The sequence below is a fragment of the Macrobrachium rosenbergii genome, chromosome 48 (genome assembly GCF_040412425.1).
Source record: "Macrobrachium rosenbergii isolate ZJJX-2024 chromosome 48, ASM4041242v1, whole genome shotgun sequence".
NCBI classification, from domain to species: Eukaryota; Metazoa; Arthropoda; class Malacostraca; order Decapoda; family Palaemonidae; genus Macrobrachium; species Macrobrachium rosenbergii.
The window spans coordinates 57350906-57373799 of record NC_089788.1 but is presented as its reverse complement, the minus strand read 5'-3'; the positions used below and the strand labels follow the sequence as shown (position 1 = coordinate 57373799).

Here is a 22894-nt window from a genome sequence, read left to right as displayed (position 1 = left end):
TCAACCGAAGTCAAACATCGACGGATTCGAACACGGAAGTCAACGTCAGTTTTACGCAGAAAAGAATCCTCCGTAGAAAGTAAGCACATTCTTTGCCCAAATACTGTACTAAAAAACTACAATACTCATAAAATTATTGTCAAGGAAGGAAGGAAGGAGAGAGAGAGAGAGAGAGAGAGAGAGAGAGAGAGAGAGAGAGAGAGAGAGAGAGAGAGAGAGAATTTGAAAACTACGTCTAGGTTCACTACATCAACTTACCTACTAACGGGGGATGTCACGTAGGTCTTGAGATCTTCGTAGAAAGTTCGTATATAGCACTTAAACTACCTTGAGCTAGGTTAAAATGGTAATTTGTACACTTTATACACTAGGCGTATTAAGTAGCAAAATGTTTACAGGAATATATCACTTGTGCGCAAGTATAGGTTTATAAACACAAACTTATAACTATGAGCACCAAAGTACCGGTGTTCCTGTCTTAACACTAATTTGAACTAATCAAGTTTTTGCACCAACTTGGTTAATTAAGAGCTCACAACTAGGCCTATTCACTTAAAGGCGGTGCATGAAGGGCCCATATAACGTCACAAGTTCCGAAGGAATATCTGTACAATAGATGCATCTTGGCAACGGATCATTTACTCACACTATTACTGACTGCACAACACCTTTGAGGAAACAGTCCGCAAATGTATACTTTGGATGTCAGAAATAAAGCAATTGTCCGGATTGTCCCAGCCAAATACCCGTCTTATTGTGCAACTTCTTTCAGGTCCATTCACCAATAGACCACTGTTATCAATAGTCTATTATTTTATTGTTCGGCTTCAATTTCACTTAGTTGTTTCTTTGATACGTGAAAACACACAATCAATTGCTTATCTGGAAAGGAAAAGGAAAATATTGTGATTACTGTGTAAACATATATATAAATAAGTTATATATCTACACTGTATATACACACACACACACACACACACACACACACACATATATATATATATATATATATATATATATATATATATATATATATATATATATATATATATATATATATATATATATTATATAACTAATTCTGACATGTACCATTTTCGACAAAATATTCCTTATAAAAATGTACTGTCAAACACCACACAAAATAGAATTTCATCGCGAGTAAATTTGATAATATTCAAAATTCATCAGAAGGAAGTTTGGCTAACTTCTCCTTTCCGTTGGTAGGATTGGTGTTTGTATGAGAAAGTTAAAAAAATAAACAAGGAAAGGAAACGGTCTCCCTTTCAGGTTTGCTGTCACCACTTCTTATCGCATAAAGGAATGGGCAAAGGCAGTTATTTCATCATACAAATGCACACACACTAACAATACAAACAGAAATCTGTCACTGAGAGGGAGAGAGGTTGGCCACGGTTCACGCACGTATATTCTACTGCCTATGCAATGTGACTTGAAGCTTCTGTTTTGAGCAGTTTTCAGAGGTTTTTACAATTGGGCGTGACTTCCCCCACACATATGGCGCTAGTACGATACCTCAACAACACAATCAATTCATCAATAGACACTTGTTAAGTTAGAATATCTCCGAAATCGGCCGATATATCTATCAACGGCGAAGGTCTTACACTGTCGCTATTACTAACCAAGGTTGCACAGCAGACAACACGAGAGCCCACTTAGACGCTCTGGCTAAAGGACTTCGGTCACTTGTCGACTCCAGAGCATACACGTGAGTGGGCGGAGCCTATTTTCACTCCCCTGGTGGTGTGTGGTGTCTCCTGTCACTACAATACCGCCACGGGTGTGTATGGGGTGCTATGGGTTAGACTCATGTCTCGTTGTCATGCTGGCGATTTCGTTCGGTCTTTGTAACTATCAGTCATGTCCACTTCCCTTACACAGTGTAAGTATCCCACCATTATTGACCCTTTTACTACCATGGAATAAATCATTCAACAGAACAAAATAAAAAAAATTGGTCAAAGTAACCATAGCCCAAACCCAATCCTCTTTCCTGTCAACAAGCAAACCCGCACGCAGCTTAATTCAAACCGCCTGAGTCTGCTAAAAGACATAGTTGCTGCTTGATGCTCTGCACATACAACCCGCACTGTAACATAACTGCACATCAATTGGCTTATTACTGCCTCCCCCTCTTTCTCCCACAAGCCTAGGGACGTTACGTAACGCCCCTCAACTTGGAACAGTTTACTTTAATTTTGCCTACTCGTGTAAGGGAGAGGTTTGGCCTAGGCGGGCACGAAGTGCAAAGTCAAGAGTGTTACACAAATATTCATGGAACCCAGCTTTTACACACACACACACACACACATATATATATATATATATATATATATATATATATATATATATATATATATATATATATATATATATATATATATATATTATTTATATATATATATATATAGATTTGTAGAACGAGACCGAAACTCACCATTATTGTTGGCTACTATAGTTGATTACGTGTTTCTGAACACTGCTACAGCTCCTCGCCTTCCCTCCCAACTACAACGGCCTCACACACATGCGAGAAGGCCACAAGTTTCACGTCATCCAAGATTGCATTATGCAAAAACACACGATAAATGTCTGTACTTGCAGTGAAATGCGGCTTTGTGTATATCGAGGGAGCTGAGATCTTTCCATTTTATGGCAGTTCTAATCAAGGAGGTTAGATCTCACCTCCTTTGTTCTAATGAACTTATGTTGGGCGGTTATGCATAATTACCTACCAAGTAAATGGTTTAACTTCGTACAGATTCGTACTTTGCGCGCGTAATTCCCAGTGAAGAAAGAGATGTGTTTCACCACTTCTGACGAATAAAGAAAGATTTATTTCATCACTTATGGCGAGAACAGATTTATTTAGAGGCGCCAGGACATATTCTGGGCCCTTCACTCTGCACAGGATCCAAGTGTCTTAATCCCGCGTCAAAAGCTCAGCTGTGTATTTGGCTTCCATAGTCTTATATAGCAACATCAGCTACTTGTGCAAGTTAAGCTGCCCAAGATGTATCGATAAAGCATTTTGATCCGGTTTCCTGTATTTTACTTTTGTTCTTTATATATGTAAGGTGCAATTTCCAATTAATTTACATCCAAGATTAGGCTCAGAATTTCATTTTTAGTTTATGTTAAATTTTTCATCTGACATCTTCATAATACAACCAAGTTCAAGTTTCTACCTATAGAAAACGGAAAAACTACAAACGAGGCAATGTAAAGACGGCAGTAATCATTTACTAGACTTAAAGCAATGCAAGATAAAAACAGGTACTTTATTAATTTCGCTTGGTAACTGATCTGTAATGTCATTTTATGCTAGTAAGGATAATGTCTAAATTAAAACGCTTCTTTAAGAAGACACCAATTCATCGTTTATAGGCGTTAATACTTATCCTTTCTCAACTAAAATGTAGGTCTACTGAGAAGTCATATACAGAGTAACCATGGGGGGCTTTATAGCATTTCTAAGACAGGGCGTCTCCAAGTGTGTTTTATATATATATATATATATATATATATATATATATATATATATATATATATATATATATATATATATATATATATATATATATATATATATATATATATATATAAATTATATGCGTGTTTGAGATCAAATTAATTTTCGTTAAACAATTTCGGAAGACAAAATTAAAGTGTAAATTTTCCCAAGTTTCTGCCTGAGGTAAACTTCTAATACATTCCTTCACACAAAGCAGGTTTATTGAATCTTCCCTCAACTCGAGAACGTTCTCTCACTGAAAAAAAAATTAATCTGCGGCAAGTTTTATTTCGAGCTTTTACGCCGACTCATTACTCTTACGTTAGCGTGGGAACTTGCATCACCACTATCTGGTCATTCATTCAGCGTCTCATTTCCCTGAACACATGCATACAGGTCTTTACACACTCGAATGTATGCGTACATGGACACACACGACGCTTCTCGGGGATATATCCGCTCACACACACACGCAAGCAATCCCTTCTTTACTCAGTTACATAACACCACTTTACTGTTTCATTTAAGCTATGCCTACGGCACTTACCTTCCTGTCACTAGCGGATCCAAGGGCGGGGGCACCTGGGCACGTGCCCTCCCCATGAAAAAAAAAATAATATTGCAGATTTAGATAACATAAATATAAAAATTGGAAAAAATAAAACAAATCGATTAAAGAATATACTGTATATGTGTATATATATATATATATATATATATATATATATATATATATATATATATATATATATATATATATATATATGAAAAAATGGTACCAGCCCCAATGAAATTTTTCTGGATCCGCTAGTGCTTCCTGTTTCATACACATAATGCACTGCTATTTGTTTGTTCCCAGACACATCTTCCTGCCTGCCCTCCTGACTTCTCTGCATAAACATCACAAACTCCTGTAACGGCTACAAGCAAACATACACTCATCACGAATCGAAAACTCTACGAGATAAGTAAAACCTGCGATGATGGAGCCAGAGAGACAACAGTTTTGCCGTCGTCAGAATGCGGAAGAGACGTCACGGAAAGACAAAAATTGGGCGAAAGTTTACTGGGAAACTCCTTTTATTTAACGGGCCGAATGAATGGGATTAGGATCTTTTTAACTTTCGCACCGAGATGTTTTTGACCGTTCTTGAACTTTCTTCAGACCCACATCTCACCACCCACACAACGCCACCACCCCTTTACCCCGTCCAAGAGAAGGAATGTCCCACTTTGCCAGAAGGTTATAAGATTCACTGTCCAAATTCTTCGGTATCTTTGTTTTGTTTGTTTGATTTTATTTTATATACGCTTGACCTGAATGTTGAATTTTCAAATGAAGCACGCAACCGCTAAAATAGGAACAAAACTGGGCGCCGCCTACGTACGAAACCTTATGTTCATTCGTAAATACTTATTGCATGGTCACATGTATGATTATGTACACAAATTAAGCGATCAGTCCGATCTTATAAGTAATGTAATATGAAAACACATGTATGTATATATATATAGTGTATATATGTATATATATATATATATATATATATATATATATATATATATATATATATATATATATATATATATAATTTAATAAAAACTGGATTCACAACTTCTTGAGCTACATAAAGATACGAATGTCATCTATCTTCGTAGATCTAAGTAATGTAAGGATAAGTGTTAACGGAGCAAAAAAAGTCACTGCACAGAATTTCGTCTATGAAATACAGGATCATAAGCCTGTAAAGAAAACGGAATCGGAGAGAAAACGTAATCTTAAAAGTGCACCTTCCGTTTTCGTTGGAGGGCGACAGGGCTTCAAAAGGAAATCGAGCAAATAATTTTATCACGTGTGCTGTGCTGCGCTGCTGGTGGTAAATATGGGTCACGAAATCAAACTTAATATCAGATATGAATAATAGTAACTACGAATGAGATGACGAATTAACGCACGCTCATGCCGTAATCTTCATTTACTGCATATCGAGTAGTAGTCTCGACAGACGTAACGGGAACGGTACTTCAACATACTAAAGGAACTACCTGCTTTGCTTGTGCATTGTGAGTGGGACGTAGATCTGAGATTCAAAGGTCTGGGAGAGAGAGGGGGTGGTTCCCCTCTTATGTTCTATTTCTACTTGGTTATGTCTTGAAAAAATAACTGGCCATTTCAAGTCTGGTTCAATCTTAAGAGAGGAAAATCCAGTTTTTACCTACTTAAATAAATCACACAAGCACCTGCCATAAATACGAAATTTACAGATAAAACAAACAAACAAGCGCCTGCCATAAATACGAAATTTACAGATATAACAAACAAACAAGCTCCTGCCATAAATACGAAATTTACAGATATAACAAACAAACAAGCGCCTGCCATAAATACGAAATAGTCTCACATGCTTCTTTACAGGCGTTAGCTGGACTCCCATGTCGTGGCGGGTGATTTCTAAGTTTGAAATAAATGTTGATATATTATAGATTCATTTGCAATTCACGCGTGTCTTCTTATAATTTTATATATTTAGCAAATATATTCCTTACTATCAAATTCATTTTGCCTAGGAATAACTTACACCAAAAGGGAATTATACACGATAATTGCTACAGAGATGACAATGAATCATCTATTCAGCTGCCGTCTTAGTGCCGGCAGACGGGACACTGGCCGTTAAAATATATGGTAAGACTGGTTCATCTGTATGGGAAATCTTCACCTGGTTACGTACGGTAAATCATCCAGTTTTCGAGTCATTTTTTCTTACGTTGAGACAGAAACGCAAAAAGTCACTGTTAGGTACAAGAAGAATGGAAGACCCAGACCTACTTGGATGCGACGGGAGGCGGGAGTTGAGTGGAGATTTGTGGAAGATAAGGCACAGGAGTGGCAGAAATTCCCTTGGCATAGGATGAGATCCTGATGATGATACTTTCTTCATAAATAAACGAATCATTCTTTGCCTTAGTAATCTGGAATAAGGGAGAATACTAATGAGAACTCTCATTTCAATATAAGCTATGCAAAAATCTTAAAATATGTGGATTTTTCCATATTTACCAATTAATCATGCATGTACATTTTACTCTACAGTTATCATCTGTACATATATCTGCTCCCTTAACTACCAGGCATCATTTTCTTACGTATGTCCATTATACCTTTGTGGAAATTTGTGTATTTTGAATAACAAATACAAGCATTTCCTTTGCCTAGACTAGGCACAGACAGAAGGACGATGCAATGTGCTAGGTACTCGTCAGTAAATGAGTGTTGGTGTGTGGTACCAACCTAAGAATAGGCCCACCTCTCTCAACATCTGCAGCCAAAGCTGGTAACTGTTGTGTAATAACGCCGACTATACCCTATCGTTTCATATTTTCTTAACTTGTCTTTTCCCAGCAGGTCTCTATACAAAAGCACAAAGTAAATTTTGTTTTTATCGGTTATTCTCCAAGCGCTGAAAATTGTTAAGTAATACAGTCGTATACAAGATTTTACTTCCCTAACTCCCATCGGTCAAGTTCTTTGTAATTTATAATTCCCGATACGATTACATAACGCTGCACAATTTATTCCAATCAAGAAATGTTAACTCATTTATTTGGTTATTAGAGTTTTCATTATCCTAACGTTATATTAAAAATCATGAATTCCCTCTCTTTCAGATTCAATATAACCAGTCAACTATATTTATGATCGACAAATGCTCTTTGCAATTCACTGCTTTCCATGAAAGATAAACACCAATACTGGACAAGACTGGCTGTGACTTGTTACACAAACTGGAAATGTAATGTCAAGGACAAATGACAATGTAATAAACTAAGATTGTGTTTATTTACAAGCATGAATAATCTACGCATATTTTTCAACACAGCGTGAATATGGGTAAGTGGATAACATGAAAACCAGTAGGCCTACACTACCATTTAAAAAAAAAAAGCAATGAATTATCTACCAAAAATGCGTCAAAAGCAATGTACAAGAGGTCATTCAAAACTCAGTTCATATCCCGAAGGACACTTAAATTCAGCATCGTCATTCTGCAAGTTCTAGGAGTCTCGATCTCGAGCCTCTTTAGCCCGTTGCTGCCACGTGGACGAACTGCCTCCACGACACTCGTGTGAACCTAAAGTCCAACTCTTGTTGACTCCACTGAAGTTTTCTTCAGCGAGAAGCCGGTTCTTCATAAATCAGAAAGACCTCAGATTTATTTCCGTACGTTTTAATATTTTCAATTTAACGTTTGGAATGGTTGAAACAAGAAAAGTTTATATTTTCAGACAACCGCGTGAAAGAATCGAAATACTGTTGGTATTACTATGAATAACAATGTGTACATTCATAAGAAAACCCACAATAAAAAACAGAAATACGAGGACGTGTAGTTAAAAAGACGAAAAGAGCACACAATACATATATATATATATATATATATATATATATATATATATATATATATATATATATATATATATATATATATATATAGAGAGAGAGAGAGAGAGAGAGAGAGAGAGAGAGAGAGAGAGAGAGAGAGAGAGAGAGAGAGAGAGAGAACAATAAAACTGTGAAGATCATTTATATCAATAATGCTTTCACATAAGCGCAATTTTCTTTTACAAAAAATAAATTTATCTGGAATAAACCAATGAAATGTTTTAGAAATTTCTTCCGTTCTCATTCTTGTTTGTAGTTGCAAGCGTGTTTCCTTGAGTACTCCAGCAATATTAATATGACTCAAGTGAGCCAAATACACGACTGATTAGCTTTCATGAAGAAAAAGAAATGATTTTCTGAATTTGACACATCAGTGTTCAAGATTTAGCAAATCATCGCATTGATAAACTTATCTTTTCGGTTAAATAAATGTTAAGTCCTGTTACGTCCTTATCTAGATGCTCCTCTGTCTTTTTTTATCGCTGCCACTTTACCAAGCTTCCCTACCATGCCTCTATGCCTGCATTTTCCCGACATTCACTTCTGAACTGCTGTGGGTTCCGGCCATCCCTCACCAGTGCGAGGCAGGAGATTAATCCCACGGGGAGATGGGCGAAGGGGACCAGACGATTGGGTTCTTCCTCCTAACTGCCTTTATTGGCTTCAGCGATGGGTACCTGATGGAGAGCTGACTGCAGTATAGTGTAGCTTGAGAATAGATTCAAACAGATTTTTGTGCTGCTTTCTATTTAGTAAATCACAAGACACTAACTTATATACTCCAGAATCTTGGAGTGGGTGGCTATGTTTTAGGATTACTTCAAGATTTCCTTACAGGTAGGCAGCACCGAGTTGCTGTGGACGGGATCTTTAGTGAACCAAGACTATTTTGTCTGGAGTTCCACAGGACAGTGTTCTTGGTCCACTGTTATTTTTAGTGTATACAAGTGATATGGTTATTTGGCCTGGAAAACAAGATTGTTCAGTATGCCGATGATGCAACACACGTGAGTGTAGTATGGTTATTTGGCCTGGAAAACAAGATTGTTCAGTATGCCGATGATGCAACACACGTGAGTGTAGTGAAGTCTCCACTTATGAGAAATGAACTGCCCTCGGCCTCAATCGGAACATGGACCGGATCAGGGAATGGTGTAGTCGGTGGGGTATGAGGCTGAACTCCAGTAAAACGAAAACACTATTGATTAGCAGATCTCGTACAGGTTTCCCACCCCATCCTTCTCTTTAAGTGGATGGAACTTTGCTGAATGAGTCTGAAGCTTTAACTATTATATATTACAGGTGTAACTCTTGACTCACATCTAACTTTTGAGAAACATCTATTGAAAGTTTCAGGAAATGCCGCACCAAAGTTAGGTATTGTTCGTACGGCCTCATACATTTATAACAGTAATAAACGCAACCTGCTTTAGGTCATTTGTACTTCCTTTACTGGAATACTGTTCTCCGGTGTGGATTTCTTCTTCTGCCAGAGTTTACCTCTTTTAGATGGACTGGTTCTTGGTGGTAAGTTTTGTCTTTCCTAATAGTAGCAGTTATGGCTTGGACCACCGACGGATGGTCTCTTGTTTGTCAAATTTTCATATGTTGTATTTCAACAGAGATCTTTCACATTCACAACTGATCCCTGGTTCCCTTCATCTGCCAAGAGCAACCAGGTTCGCCGGTTCGCCGAACAGCAGCACCGATATGCAGTAACTGTGCCTCGCTGTCGAACTCCTCAGTTCCAGAGGTCCTTTATTCCACATACCGTTCGACTGTGGAACAGCCTCCCAGAGGATGTCGTGCAGCTGGAACTTCAGAAGTTCAAGCGAAAACGCAATGCATTACTGCTCTAATACCTATTCTTCTTACATTTTAATACATTTTTATCTCTTTATTAATTTTTTTCTTCTTTAATAAGCGGGATCTCTTCTTTCTGTATTTCACTTCCTCTTACTTCTTCCTAACGAACACAATATTCTTTGGTAGCATGAATTTCGAGTCAATGGCCCCTGCGGGCTTGTTCCATATGAATAGGTGTCATCTACTGAATAATAATAATAATAATAATAATAATAATAATAATAATAATAATAATAATAATAGAAGGGAACGTGTCATTAGTCACATCCCAAATATAATCTCTCCTCCGCTAATAACAATCCCACTGCTCTAGGTGGCCGGAGGCATTGGGTTTGCAGTCCCATACCCAGTGATGATGTTAAGAAAACAACTGAGAAAAAATAAAAATAAAAGAGTAGTACGTTAAGAATGTGCGTGGATGTGGAGCAGATAAGAAAGAATTTATATGTGATAGCTTGTTTGTTTAGAAGAGAAAGCTGGATTTTTTGTAGATTAGTTAGCAAAAGTGAGAGGAAAGTGTGTGTGTGTGTGTGTGTGTGTGTGTGTGTGTGTGTGTGTGTGTGTGTGTGTGAATGAGAAGGACAAAGAGTGATTAAGACTTTTGGGTGACTCAATGGTGCGGAACTATAAAAATGAGTAGAGCTTGCAGTAAGTTAGACCGTAGGAGCAGGTAAAAGAGTACATACGTTAGTTTAGGATTGTATGGTGCGATTAAGTACAGCATGAAGAAAATGTACTAGTGTTTATGGGCCAGGAATGGGTAACACAAAGAGTTAAAAGTATTTTGGGAGTCTGAATCGGTGCTTGGCCGGGTTCTGGAGACTATGAAAGTGTGGTTGTGCTAGGTTATTTAAAGGCGAACTAAGAAAACAAAAATTGGCATTGTTGGTAGGTATGGCGTTCTTGGAGAAAATGAGATTGGAGTGTCTTGTGGAAGTGTGTTAGAAACAGTTCTGAATAACTGGACAGACATGGTTTCCCTGGGATGGATATTCACAGGTGCACCTGGGAAAGAGAAAATGGCAATACAAAGTTGATATTAGTCCAAGTTGATGAATATAATGGTAGGAGTAGAGTAGTGGCTATAGGTACAAAGGATTAACATTTAGCTGAGGTAAAAATTAAGATGAAAGTTCAAAGTAGAGTGGTCAGGGGGTGAAAATACAAATGTAAGTGTAACTGAGACAAGTGAATTTGGTGCGAACAAAGCAAATGAGAAACCAACTGACTACGAAGTAATTTTAAAACTGCTTAGGGTTGAACACACAGGTGGAAGAAGTACCTGAGTAGAATGTAAAAAAAGAATTGTGTGCTAGAGTAAACAAGAAGTGTTTGTAGGCATAAGAGGGTAGGAAGGGGAAATATAAACAGTAAGTGTTGGACTTATCCCTTTCGCTGCGGAATTTATTTTGACTCTCAGCCAAGAGCACATCTGACATAATAAACTGAAAATGCTCAGTGAAAAAAAATAAAAAGTTCTTTTTTACTACATCTTTAAGCACTATATTTTCTGGATTGGACTTTATTTTAGCTTACAATACCATGTAAAAGAAGAAAAACCATTAAAGTGTGGAAAAAGTATAAAAAAAAAAAATTCTAAGGATTCCGATCCTGAGTCCTTTGCTAGTGGAACAAGTAATCCTTTTAGTACACTGCCACTGTATGATATAATCATGTTCCACATTTGCAACATTTCTTGTACATTCAATGTGTATAATACATAATCTTTATTAGTGATGCTAACCATCCATTCTCCAGCTCTTCAATCTGATATCTGTCCCTTGCAAATACTACTCTGAAACCTGGCGTATCTAATATGAAGTTATTTTCACTAAAATGACTTTCAATGGTAGGTTTGTGAACTAACCCCATTTCAACTGCTACAAAAGCTTCTATATCCATGGAAGTTAAATCTGTCCACTGATGGTAATTTGATCTTTTATGCAAATGTTGCTTCTTAGCTACCACAGAACAGAAATATCTATTCGATTCTTTGCTATGAGATCATCGATTACCTAAGGTAAAAATTTAGTAAAGCATTCATAGGGAGTCAATTTTAAAATCCAGTTACCTTATGAGAGACTACAAGTCATTGTATTATCCAATTGCTTGGGATTATTATAACTGAATTCAACTTTATTCCATGTGTATTGCACAGCAACATCAACATAACTGTGTTGTATGGGTATGTTCATCATCGTCATTAACATCATTATCCTCACTCTCCAACAAAACAGGATCATCAATATCATAATCAAATTCTGAATCGGAAGCAAACAATATTTCCTCGACTTCTTAGAGTGAAATATATGTATGTGTGTGTGTGTGTGTGTGTATATATATATATATATATATATATATATATATATATATATATATATATATATATATATATATATATATATATATATTGTTACGAAGTGATCAAGCACCTGGTTATTACACAAATAGGTCAACAAATCTGTTGTGCAAATGATAATACCAAAAGTTACCTCACATCGACCAGATACTTGAAACCTCATAACAAAGCTTCGACTGAATCACTAAAGGTACAATGATCCCACAAACTTACTCATCACTGGAGAAAATCAATGTAACTTTATCAAGTTATGGATGAGGTAACAATTATTAAGTTATATCCAGAATAATGGAATATGGGTTTCACTTCAATCAGCACTGTAGCTGTCTCTCTGGTTCTATTTTACCTAGATAAGTCTTAGGTGAACAAACAGGAATATCACTTACCTTATACACACTCATTAATGTCTGTAAGTACTGGTATTCAAAATGAAACGCTATGTTTTAAAAACTTTAAACAAACAGATTTATTTCTAAGTTCAAAAGTTATATGTAAAGTTTACAATCTCAAAAGATTTACCGTTAATTGACAACAGTGTAAGATTTAAGTATCTCTTAAGTTTAATTCACAAAAAACTTGCTTTATCAAGAAAACAATCTGATTATATAAAAATCAAACGCTTAACTATCACCTAAGTGCCAAACTTTTACCTGTTTCAACAATTACAAACAGTCACCAAAATATTACTGATTGAAATCCACATAACATTCTCCAAAAATCTCTATAATAGGTAGGCACTAACAAAATGCTAAGAAATTACCAGCAAAACACGGCAACAATAAAATCACAATAATATGATAGCACAGACATATAAGAATGCGATACACAAAAATGAAAATACCACAATCACCAATAATGTGTTTAAAAACTATATCAATCTTTTATATAACTTTCCTATAAAAAGAAAAGTCAGACTCACGTCTTTCTAATTCTTATTCAAACACAACAATTCTCTTTTACCAAGAATATTAACAAAACTCAATATTCACCACATTACCTTTAGTAAACATTACACCAATATATATCTCCTCTTCAACACTTGTACAAAATATTTCTGAATATCTTTTACAAAATTAACACACTCCTGGGGCGAGTTTAACAGAGCTTTTACAATGGATATTTTCCTGTCATTCCCGTTATAATTATCGGGACTATCGAGAGAGAGAGAGGGAGAGAGAGAGGTCTGGTTCTGCCTCTAATGACCCTTGCCAGTAGACTGATCTGTCTCTAAGAAGACACTGGATTTTAAGTTTGTAGGCTGAGAATACACATGGGGTGTTCACACAGAATACACATATATGAATATACATACACACACATGTATACAGGGTATACACGATCGGTTCGAAGCGAAACTGGCGTTATCGCTACGATTGACACTTCCTGGCCAGGGTTACAAAAATCTTTGTCAACCTGGGTAGATGGGCAAATAATAGATATGAAACAACAGCTCTTATTGGCTATTTCTCTTCTCTCTTCCTTAAAATTACGAATAGAACAGGCATAGGCAGAGTTAATACAGACGGAATAAGCACACAGTGATAAAAACATAACGGTTTAACTCGCCGACTGGGTGACAGTTCGTCAGATAAGAAAGTGGATGTTTTTCCCCAAAGCACCTGATCAAATACAAAAGCTAACCTCTTCTCTCGGCAAACAGGATGTAGCGACCATCTGATAAGCATTTCAAAATACAATTTTAAAAGATTAAACAAAAGGGGAAAAATTATCCCACAGAATCACAAGTTTACATAACACACAACATATCTGTAAGAAAAGACATTTTAAAATCACGTCTTCACAACAAATGACGAATCTTGCAAGCAAAAAATAAAAAAATTTCACAGAGGCATTATAAACAATTACAAAATGGTTATAAATATTATATTACCTTATAATATATATATATATATTGTATATATATGTATATATATAATATATATATTGTATATATATATATATATATATATATATATATATATATCAACAAATATATTTATATATGAACACTTGCATGTGTGTGTGTATGTATATATATATATATATATATATATATATATATATATATATATATATATATATATATATATATATATATATATATATATATATATATATATATATATACATACAGTATATATGTGTGTATGTGTGTAAATATATTTGACTTTCTCTTTCTCTCTCTCTCTATATATATGTTACACATTCTGGGGCTGGTTGGAGGAATGGGATTTGTTATTTAAATTAACTGCCTTGAAAGCCAACACAAAGCACTCAGAATGTAAGCGATAAATGGAATGAATAAACTGACTTACCTTGATATCACATCTAAGCAAACAGAGAATTGGAGGTCGCCATGGGGAAAAATTAACCATTTATGTAATTTCAACTGAATTTACTTGCAAATGAAGCAATCAGGAAATTAATATGAAAGGGCTGACTGAGCAGCAAGCAACCACATACAATGTGCAATGAAGTTAGACAATGCGTAGCAAATTGCTGAATCTGAAAAGGCTACACCCTGAAATAGTTTAACACACAAAACGTGAAGGTTGCTACTGGTTGAATGCTTTTTTTGCTGTTAACGCAACTGGATTTATCAAGTGGGGGAGGGGGACCGACTAGGGGCCCGGGACTGCATGATCAGAAGATTTTTGCACGTGGCAGGGTGGCAGTTAAACGTCTATGCTGGGTTTCGTTCACTAGGCAGTGAAACAAACCGTCCGAGGTGCTGGATAACAGGTTCTGATTCCTTCTGAGCGTAGAGCTCGTTGCAAAGACGAATTTCGGCCACAGGAGTCTCGCATTCCGAGCCAAGAGAGTGAGACAAAAGGGGTACCACTCAACGCTGTGGCATTTGGATACGGAGTGTGTGGCCCAGGTCGCTGGCGTTGCCTTCAATTTTGTTTTCTTGGGTCGGGCACAGGACATCGGCGATCTGAAAGCAGTCACACAGCCAGCGAAAGGTTGTAGGGAAAATAGGTCTTATAGTTAAGTCCTACTTAAAGCCCTGATTCGCCCTTGTGTCCCTAACGGCTATCTGACCCCCCAAATCACCTGATGCTGGGGTTAAGAGGTTGGTATTGTTTTCCCCCCAAGTCAGGTGATATTGGGGGTTTCCTACATAAGTTCACCCCCATTTTCATGGCGTCTCCTCCAGCCGCCGTTAAATTTGATTTTCTACCTAACGGGCTAAAGGGACGAATGGAATATATAAATATATAAATATATGTATATATATACATGCATATGTAATATATATTTATATATACGAGTATATATGTGTGTATATATAGTATATATGTATATATACATGCATATGTATATATTTATATAAATATAAATATATACATACATACATACACACAATATATATATATACACGCATATGTATATATTTATATAAATATAAATATATACATATATATATACACATATATATATATATATATATATATATATATATATAGAGAGAGAGAGAGAGAGAGAGAGAGAGAGAGAGAGAGAGAGAGAGAGAGAATAAAATGTTTGGTTCAACTGTGGTTCTGAGACAGGTGTGTCTATACGTGTTGTTTGAAAATAAACTGGCTTTATGCCAGCACGGGCCCTTGCTCATGGAGCAGCCCGTAAGAGTTATTTTGATATGTCGGGATTACGAGTATGTTAATGAAGTGAAAGCCATAACGATGAGTCTCCACGGTTGTTTGACATTTTTATGGATTTGGTGATGCATAAATTGGAAAAAGAAAATCTGAACTTTTCTAGGAAGAGTTTCTGACATTCTGAAAAACAGAGAGAGAAAAATGCGATTGGGAGGCGAATATAAGCTGAGGCGTGGATTCTGTCGGTACAGACTCCGAAATGGACCTACTACTTCTTTTGCCTTGTCTTGCCTTGCCTTCGCCTAGCAGCAGTTTTTGGTGGACTTTTGTGCAGTGCAACCTCAGCGGAATCCGTCAAAACGAACCCAAGTCTGGAAACCGCCTTTGGAATCAAGAATTTGCTTCTGGTTGCTGTTTTTGGATTGGCTAGCGCTGTAACAGGCAACATACTGGACAACAGTAAGAAGCAGAAAATCGATGATGATCACAAAGGAAAAATTCAAGCATTGCAGGGAGAAGTTCGTCTCGAAAGAGAAGAGAGGAAGAATCTGACGCTGCTGAATGTCAACTTAACCGAAAGAGTTTACGATCTGAAAAATGCTCTTCAGGAAAAGGGAGGAAAAAGAAAAGGAGGCGATGCAGGGAAAGGAAATCGAAAAAGAAAAGGAGATGCAGTCGTACACAGGACGATTTAACAAGCAGATGATGGAACAGCAAGTCTTGGAGGAAAAGATCCTGTTGCTCGAGAACGACAAGCAGCTGATGCAGGAGATGGCGGCTCAGGAAAACGCACGAAATATCCGGAAGACGAGATAACGAGGATGAAAGCAGAAAATAATCTCGTGATGTTCATAAAGGCAATGTGAAAGAAATAGAAGGATCATATTGAAACCACATGCAACATAACTAGCAAGAACTTTGGAAGAATAGTAACTTGCATTACAGGGAAGTAAATACTGCAAGAAAAGCTAAAGAACAAATGGATCCTAAAATAAAAGATGCAAAGAGAGAGGTAGTGTCTAAAATGAATGCTGTCCTGGGTCGAAGTATCTGAGAATGTGTTAAATATCGAAGACGAAGGGAGACAGAGCTAAAAGTAAGTTCAAGAAATACTTAAAGGAATGACTGTTGAGAATATAAGGAGAAGTATTAAGAGAATATATAATAGAAAAACCAAGGAGTTCATGGTAAGATGAGAGATGATGCGAAATACAAAAATGGAAGGTAACAGTTATATGCATAGGATTTTTGAGTGAAACCTGGTATCTACGGAAGTTTGAGCTGGAATGAGAGAAGGAACCGTTGACATTATGAAGTGATTTTTGAAGGCGAATGAAAAAAATAAACTGCATCATATGTGGGGTAGGGGGGATTGAACTTGGCGATACAAAGAAATGAGGGGAAAAGGGTGTCAGGTGAAGAGATGGACCACAGTGTTTTGAGATCCTCTGGTCATGTGGAGAGAAAAGAGAAAAGTTATTCTGGAAAGTACTGGACCGATGGACTGAAGTGCTACTGGAATTGACAGGCCGTGATATCCAGGAAGCAACAGACTGGGTAGATAAAGGTCAATGGCACAGTGTGTGAAAGTGGTTCGATGTCCTACCGATGAGCGTTCTTTGTAGGTTTATGAAACGTTAATATTGTGTTAGGCTTTTGCATAACGGTTCATCCTCGATTCGTCAATTAAAGAGGAATTTTACAATGACTACTGCCTCGTGTTTCTGTAGTCAACACGTATTGAGGGGAAACCCTGTCAAAATTTAACAGACACTTCTTGCTGCTGAGAAAGTAAACCTTAAAAGGAAGACAACTATCTAAGAATGTGTGTCTGGGAAAGACAGCAGCTAAGTCCTCGTGCCTGGTAGAGACTAAAACCAAAATCTTGTGTCTAAAAAAAAAGACTCGTCCAGAGCCTCGTGTCTAGGAAAGGTCGTATCTGTAAATTTGTCTGGTAGAAACCCTTATCTAGGATTCGGCGCCTATAAAGGAAAAATTCATTCTATGGGATCTTGTGTCTGGAAAAGGCCATTTCTAGAGCCTTATGTCTAGGAAAGACTATCTAGTGCCTTCTGAAGCTTGAAGGTACTGTTAGGTAGAGCAGTTACTGTCTTTTAAATAACACTTTCAGCTATCAAGGAAATATTTCAGACTATGATTTAAGCAACAGTGATCTTGGAGGGGAATCCCAATCATTCTTTCGAAAGTAATCAAGAGGAGGCATGCCTCAAATACGACTAACTCCATAATTTCATTTTGAAAATGGCGGCGAATCATTTCAAAATGAAGAAGAAAGTCATGTCCAATCTAATCACCTCAAAAAACCATCCACCCTCTTCCTCAGGAATGCCTTTTAGAGAGCGCCGAGGGGTTGTTAACATTAGGCCTAGCCATTACAGTGTCACTTGCAAAAGATCTACCCAGAAACCATTAGATACCTCAAGATACAATAAGGCTTCTTTTCCACGTGGCGACTTTCAGCCGCTGCATAGGGGTGGTTCGGGGCCGCCGCCGCAGACAGCGAAAAGGGAATTTGGTCTCCGTAAGTCCAGCATCAGAGCAAGAGCGACCTCGCTTTGTTAACAAGCCATGAAATAATGTGCTTGCGGTAGATGAGGGAAGGCAGGGTAGGGTGTTGGATAACCTTTACTCCATCCCCTTCATAGTGGAATATGCCCTTTTCGGTGGTTCCAAAAAGCCACCAATCAAACACCAGGATTACTCTTTGTTCAGAAAGTTTGTTAGGTACGTAATGGTTATATGATACTGAATAAAACGCCAAACAAATCAAGCCATCCTAATTGTCTTTTCACCTCTAGTATAATCTCAACATTAAATGCACGCCTTTATCAAATATGCAAGACAAAGTAAAAAAAAAATAAAAATTCTTTTACGATTATAATTCACTGACATAAAACTAGATATTCAGTTGAAATTCTTAAATTATAGCAATTATGTCCAACTATTACATACACTAAGTACACAATATGTGACTCTTGACATATGATGGATGATTCGTGGAATGCATTTCGATCACTTGGTTGACCAGTGGAAAAGAAATCCTGTAGGGCCAGTGTCAAAAAGGAATGTCAATGCTGTATAAAAATATGTATATAATACATATATACATATATACATACATAAATACAAATACTTATATATGCATATATAATATATATATTATATATATATATATATATATATATATATATATATATATATATATATATATATATATATATATATATATATATATATATATAAGAGAGAGAGAGAGAGAGAGAGAGAGAGAGAGAGAACGACCATTTAAATTAAATATAATTCATATTAATTATTAAAAGCATGAGCATATTTGTATGCTGAAAAATCTGAATGCGTAATTTATGCTAAACTACTGACTTGTAGACTGGCTGCAGATGTTACGATCTCTCCTCGGGACTTTAACTTCTTTCCTTGGTTACTTTTATTGTGAATACCGGGTGAATATAGGTCCGACTATCTTTTAAGGTATGATTGTATTATTCTTTTATTCTTGTTGATGCAGTGAAGTTAACTGTTGATGATTGTACGTAAAAGTTCATTTTTCTACGGTACATTTCTTGCACTTTCCAGCCATGTTTCTTTACGCTAATTATCTTATTCTTCTTTTCATTATCTTTATTTAAAACTATTTGTGAACAGGCACTCGCTTGGAATTACTACAGCCAACGTTAAATTATAGGCAAATGTTACCTACTGCATAATCCTGAAATGCAGATAAGCTATAAAATATGGCTTTTCTCCTAAATTTTTTTTAAGAAGGAAAATTTCTAAACATTCGCTAACCTACCATAGGATGCTGCTCCCTATCTGACACAAACGAGTATCGCCCAATCCGACTGGCCCCCTCAACTTTGGGTCAAAAGTCAAGTAGTTCTAAATGGTATCCATCCAAAAACTCACCTTTAAAACCAATCCTTTAATTAATTACAAAAATTCGCGGTTTTCCAGTTCTGGGCGCCGCGTAAGAACCTGTAACATTAAATTACGGCGTTCCCTCCATGGTAATAAGGACATTCAACTGAGTGCAAAGGGGACAATGTTCTTCCAGTTAATGCAAAGAAGCACCGTTATTCTCCAAAGATATGAAAATCGGCCTGTGAGGCACCCCGGTAAACAAACGAAACCAAATCTGCCACCGCCATGAATGAAGGTACCCACGATTATTCGAACGTAACAACGGCTAGCAGGCAAAACATGGTCATAAGACTGGTCCACTGAGGAAAAAGTTTGACCAAGCATTCGCCAAAGGTAAATAATAAAGCAACGTAAAATATCGTGCTTACGAAACATATAAACGGAGGGAAACATCTGACCAATACAACGTGAAGAAAACTCCGTAATAACCAGGGAACATAATCACGTAAACAGAATGGTAGTTTCTGCATCCTGATATCTCGGGATACTATGATTTTGGTATAGAAGTAGTATACTGTATTTTGGATGTGAGTGAAATACTCGATATACACATTAAGTTTGCATGATTATAAAATTAATAAGAAATAACGTATAATAAACTATTTATTTGTATGTGTACCGTCTTCTCAGATACCGTGGATGTTGGAATAGAAAGTAAAATTCAGGGTTATCTTCCTTCAAGACCTTGTTATCAAACTGTAAACCATGGTTAACAAACAAGAAATGCCATAACTCTCATGGCAATCTCTGTGTTGGTAAGGTCTACGAAACAACGCAGTGCCTAAAAGTCAAGATAAAATCTCCCATGAAAAACGGAAACAACCTTAAAACAGCATTTTGACACAATAAGGAATACTAACATCCATGCACAGTAATGACATTAGTAATGTAAAGCAAACATGGCTGGTGATGTTACAAATGCAGACATAAAAAAACTACCTCACATGTAACAGCTGGGATTCAACAGGCCAAACTTCATCTTCCCGTTAAAAAAAAAAAAAAAAAAAAAAAAAAAAAAAAAAGGGCGGAGGAAAAAAAGCCCTATCTTACTATCTTAATGACGCAGAAAGTTCTATAGGACACACGCAGATAGTAGGTAGGTATCGGCCAGGAGCACTCCTTTATGCCACTGTTTTTCACTGGAAATATCTACGACTATAATAATATAAGAATATGTATATGAATTAAGCGTAAAGTCCTTCGCAAGATAACCGTGTACCCTTAATATCTTTTCAGCGATTTGAATTCAGTTGCAGACAAGGGGAAATTTATGTACATTATATGCTTCCATGATTGGAATTACACACATACTATTATATATATATATATATATATATATATATATATATATATAATTTATAAATAAAATTTATATATATAATGCATATTTATATATAAATATTACATACATATATATGTAAAATATATGTCTACATGTGCATACAGTATGTATATATATACATGTGTATACAGTATGTGTATATATATATATATATATATATATATATATATATATATATATATATACAAGAAATCCATGTGGTCTCAGCATTTCTCTTCTCTCTCTCTCTCTCTCTCTCTCTCTCTCTCTTTCTCACTTGAGGCAACTAGAACAACGCTTTCAGGAACGACAGGAAATAATAAAATTACAGTGAATATGATGCCGACCAATGTAACGTACCATCAGGCACAATCGTTAAGAAGTTACAGGAGGCACAAAAGGCAAATGGGGGAGCTCAGGTTACAGTCATAATTGGAAGTGGCCTTGTCTTCTACCTTTTCCTAGGTTATTACCCTCTCTCTCTCTCTCTACATTATTACATACATATATATATATATATATATATATATATATATATATATATATATATATATATATATATATATACATTTCTGCTATGTGTGGGTGTGAGTCTCTGTGTATCTTTTCTCCTGCCCCATTATTATCTAAACTTGATTATCTATTATCTATGAAGAAACTTTATATATGTATATATATATATATATATATATATATATATATATATATATATATATATATATATACATACATACATACATACATACATACATACATACATACATACATACATACATACATATATATATATACATATATACATACATACATACATACATACATATACTGGGAATGAGGTATGTAAATGCTTTAAGTTCTGGGAGTTGAGTCCCAGCTGGCTCTACTGTTATGTTATTAGGTAGATTAAAGGCGCGAGCGCAAGATACAAGCACTTGCTACCTTGTATGTTCACTACTCTTCAGGTAAAGGCTGGATCCACAATCGAAAATTGTGGCCTTGCTAAGAACAGAATACGATATAGAATTTAGGCGAAAAGCCAAGCGTTGGGACCTATGAGATCATTCAGCGCTCAAAATTGACAGTAAGAAGGTTTGAAAGGTGGAACAGGAGGAAAACCTCGCAGTTGCACGATGAAACAGTTGCTTGAGAGGGTGGAAAGTCAGGTGGAAGAAAGAGAATATGAACGGAGGTACAGTAAAAGGAATGAAAGAGGTTGCAGCTAGGGGACGAAGGGACGCTGCAAAGAACCTTAAGTAATTCCTGCAATGTACCACATGAGATAAACTGCCGGCTCTACCCGCTTTCGGGAGCGTCCTTGCTAAGGATGGAGACCAAACATCATGGGCAGCGAGATGATGGATGGGGTGAAGGTGTCAGGCGCTCTGTCACCAACTCTGGACACCTGGCGAATGACCTTGTTCAAAAGCAGTACACCACAATAGAGCCCAATGGCCTCAGCTAGGATCTGCACGATACTTATCCAATTTGTTAATGACTACCCCATTGATGCTGCCACGCCAATGGATAGGCACAAATTTAGAGATGACCCATATTTGAAGTCATATGGGGTACTAAAAATCTTCCGGTTTATAAATGCTACGAGAATAAGCCGAGAACAGGAAACTGGAATGTAAGAACCCTAAGCCAAATTGGAAAGAAAGAACAGTTAGAAACGATCTCAAAAAAGATGGACAGGACACCTCATCAGCTTTTTGTGAATCACAATGCAAAGGAATAAGGAAAGAGAGACTGGACGGGGATAATGTGTATATTCGTTCACGAAGTCCAGATGGAATTGGTCGAAAAG

The 22894-nt window shown here is 36.5% G+C and overlaps 1 protein-coding gene across 14 annotated transcripts in view; it reads right to left on the bottom strand.

Annotated features, from left to right (window-relative positions):
• The window catches only part of tim (timeless), a 510805-nt gene extending 504290 nt beyond the window's left edge, over positions 1 to 6515 (bottom strand). For 4 of the 14 annotated variants that reach the window (XR_010850868.1, XM_067091847.1, XM_067091824.1 and 1 more), the window contains exons 1-2: positions 1537 to 1649; positions 259 to 882 (exon numbers count right to left, since the gene is read on the bottom strand). The gene's annotated coding sequence lies outside the window, so the exon portion shown is untranslated. Of the gene's footprint in view, positions 1 to 258; positions 883 to 1536; positions 1717 to 6368 lie in introns of those variants that run through there. The other 10 variants (XM_067091829.1, XM_067091841.1, XM_067091825.1 and 7 more) reach the window with 5 other exon arrangements.
• Positions 6516 to 22894: the final 16379 nt, after the last annotated feature.